Raw genomic sequence first — 3,108 nt, 5'->3', positions numbered from 1 at the left:
TGACGTGTTCGTGTGCTTTTTTTTTTTTTCTCTGTTCAAATGGTTCTCGTGTTTTCTTAAAAAAAAAAAAAAAAATAAGTGAAAGAAATATGAACGTTCAGCTCATAAACAAACAAATGAACAAATCCGGCTTCCAGAGACTCGTTTATCCTTAAAAGTTCAGTTTTCTCAGAACCTTTTTCAAAACTTCGAACTTATTGGAATTTGTTCTTAAAAGTTTTCTTTCGTCACATAACAGATGAAATCTGTTTCTTTGAATGTCGTCGCTGACTTTCAGAATAAAGTTCGAAAAAATAATAGAAATAGAAAAATCTAGATGTTATAAGTTCTTTCTCTCTCTGTTGGGATCGGTCTACTTCTTGGACGACAACCGGAAGAGATTTTATTATCACGGGACACCGAACGGTCTCTTTACTCTCCGGCTCCGTCTACTTCCTGGACTCGGAGAAAACTCGACTTTTTTTATATTTCAACAAGTGAAGTTCGAATTTTCTGCTGAACTCCTAAAATCTGTTAAAAGTTGAATGAAGTTTGGTTCCCAGCAGCCGGCAGTATCTCCGCAGACAGACCTGACTCCGCCTCCTCCCTCCCCTCCTGAGTTCTTTCACAATAAAAGTCTGTGTTGTGGGTGAAGTTTCGGTGCTGAAGGTCGAGTTCGGGTTCCTCATCGGGGACTCGCCGCCTCGCTCGCCACTAATTAGCTGTCCGGCACTTCCTGTCCTGCAGAGAGACGCAGATTAAGAGAGGTGACCGCTCGCCGCTGACGGGGTCCGCTCTTAACGAGATAGCGCCTGATTGGCCGGCCGGGGGTTAATTGAAGGGGCGGAAGTGCTGGTGGTTTTTAATTAAATGAAACCTCAGAGGAGGGGGGCGGAGGGGGGCGGAGAGACGCTGCTCTCTGATTCGTCACCAACTTCTCCAACTTTTCCTCCGACCGCTCCACTTCTTCTTCTCACAGAGCTTTTATGTAGTCACTTACCCACAATGCACCAGTTCTGATGATGTGTTCGGGGCCACCGGGACGAGAACCAACTGACTTGTGGTTTCAGTGGAAAGAAAACATGCTGTCATTAATTTACAGTAAAACTCACCAACTGATCAACATAATGATATTATCTTCATCATCTTCATCATCACCTCGGGGCGTTTTCAGGATTTAATAAATGTTTCAAGAACCAATCAGTGACGAGGAAGACTTCAAAGTTAGCGATGAAGAACTGAAAGAGGTGAAAGTGCAGAAAGACGAAGGAGGAGAAAAGACAGGGGAAACGTGAGGAAGAGGAGAAGAGTGATGAAGAGCAACCCAGAAGAGGAGGAGGAGGAGGAGAGAACATGTGAGGAGGGGTCAGAGAGAGAGGGCAGGTGAGGAGTGATGAAGAGGAGGAGGATGACTCGACCCCTGGAGGGCAGGAGGTGAAGTGTAAGACGAGGAAGAGGAGGAGGATGAAGGTTCAGCTGCTGGTCACGGAGAGGCTATGACGATGATTGACACCTGAAATGTTTACTTTAACTGAAGACGTCGCCATGACGACACGTTCACGTCGGACGCCGAGGAAGAATTCGGCTAAAATCAACGAGAACACGAAGAGAAGGACAACGAGGGATAGGTGAAACTAATCAGGGGGCGGAGCCAACGATCACAGAGAGGACAGGAAGTGAAGCAAAGACAGACAGAAGAAGTGAGGGATGTCAAAATAAAACAGGAAACACAAACTAAAAACGTTAACTAAAAAAAGTTCGTACAAAAACACAAACTTTGAGTTTAACGACATCAAACAAGGAGACGGCGTTTTCCCGCTACGTCCCGTACGTACGTCCTCCGATTATTTTTTTTATCTGGCTTCACTTCCGGCTTTTGTTTTGCTTCTTTTTTTTTTGTCACCTAACGAATCTATGTAGAAGTTAGCTAAAAAAAACCTGAACGAGCAACTCGCTACGCTGAGTAAAATAACTGGTTACTGGACGTAACTCGGGTTCTATGAGTACGATCGTTTTACTGTGTTAACGCTGGAATCTGAAGCAGCGAAGGAAGAATATTCGTTAAATTAAAAACCGACGCTGAAGTTTCCTGTTCGTTTTGAACGCGTCGCCGAAGGTCCTCACAACTACAGAGAGGCCGAGAGGGCGCGTGTGTGTGAGGAACACGGCGATGATGTAACCGGGCTCTGTAATCGCCCCGGGAAACCAGAGGGGTTGCCACGGCGATCCCCACATGTCTGATGGAGAGAGTGGAGGAGGTGGAAGTCGGGTTACAGAGTTTAAAAAATTCACGAGTTTTCTCCTGCAGCGGGCCGCTAAATATAGACGGAGGGTGTGTGTGTGTGTGTGTGTGTGTGTGTGTGTGTGTGTGTGTGTGTGTGTGTGTGTGTACAGAATCCATCAGTTTGAGTCCACAACTAAAAATAAAAAAACACCAGCTCTACTGTCTTCTATTCCCTGCTGGAGGGGTACAGTGAATGCATCATGAGAGATGATGGTCAAACATCAGAATCACCAGAAAAGACCTCGAAGGCATCGCTGAAGGAGGCCGTCAGTTTCTCTCGAGGGAGGACAGTGAATGCATCGCTGGAAAACATGCGTGACTAAACCAAGTAGGACCTGAACGCACCATCGGAGGAGAGGAGACAGTGAAGGCACCATGAGAGAGAGAGAGAGAGCGAGGACGTGCAGCAAACGCATCACACGGGAGGACAGTGAACGCATCACCGTGTTGTTGTTGTTTCTCTCCACTGAAACCAACAACAAACATCCTGAACTCAGACGAACTTAAACAGATGAACCTTCTAGCTGCGCACACACACACACACACACACACACACACACACACACACACACACACACACACACACACACACACACACAGAGTGCAGTGTGGCCCCCGGAGGCCTCACCGCATCGATCGGACTCTCAGCATGTGTAATGAGAGCCGCTGCGTTTGTTTTTAGCTTCAGAGTGGGAAGAGAGAGATGTGGCACTGCGGCAACACACACACACACACACACACACACACACACACACACACACACACACGTGCAGAATGAGATGTACATCTTTATATAGAAACACAGTGAGCAGCGTGGGAGGCTGTAAATGACTGATTACAGATTC

This window comes from Embiotoca jacksoni, unplaced genomic scaffold (assembly GCF_022577435.1).
Source record: "Embiotoca jacksoni isolate LCO1_2020_lvr unplaced genomic scaffold, fEmbJac1.0.p SCAF_77, whole genome shotgun sequence".
NCBI classification, from domain to species: domain Eukaryota; kingdom Metazoa; phylum Chordata; class Actinopteri; family Embiotocidae; genus Embiotoca; species Embiotoca jacksoni.
Note: the sequence above shows the minus strand (reverse complement) of the source record.